The following is a 290-nucleotide window of genomic DNA, read 5'->3' as shown; positions in this document are numbered from 1 at the left end:
GGTGGACCACCAACCTTGTCTACCTGACCAGAGGCAATGTTCCTGAGGCCCACGCAACGTTGCAGAGATGTGTCAACCAGAACACCACAACAAAATCCAGAGCCTTTCGTACAAGAGTGCCAAGGGTGTGCAAGTCCGGTCCTCAAGAGCCGGTATCCAGCTTGTTTTGGATGTCTCCGTCCTCCAACACACCTGATTCAAATGATAAGCTCATTAGCAAGCTTTGAAGAAGCCTCATAACAATCCTGATCATTTGAATCAGGTGTGCTGGAGACATCTAAAACAGGTTG

Source organism: Filicampus tigris, chromosome 2 (assembly GCF_054856515.1).
Source record: "Filicampus tigris isolate MCC_2025a chromosome 2, RoL_Ftig_1.0, whole genome shotgun sequence".
NCBI classification, from domain to species: domain Eukaryota; kingdom Metazoa; phylum Chordata; class Actinopteri; order Syngnathiformes; family Syngnathidae; genus Filicampus; species Filicampus tigris.
The sequence above is the reverse complement of the archived record's forward strand: the minus strand, read 5'-3'. Positions refer to the sequence as shown.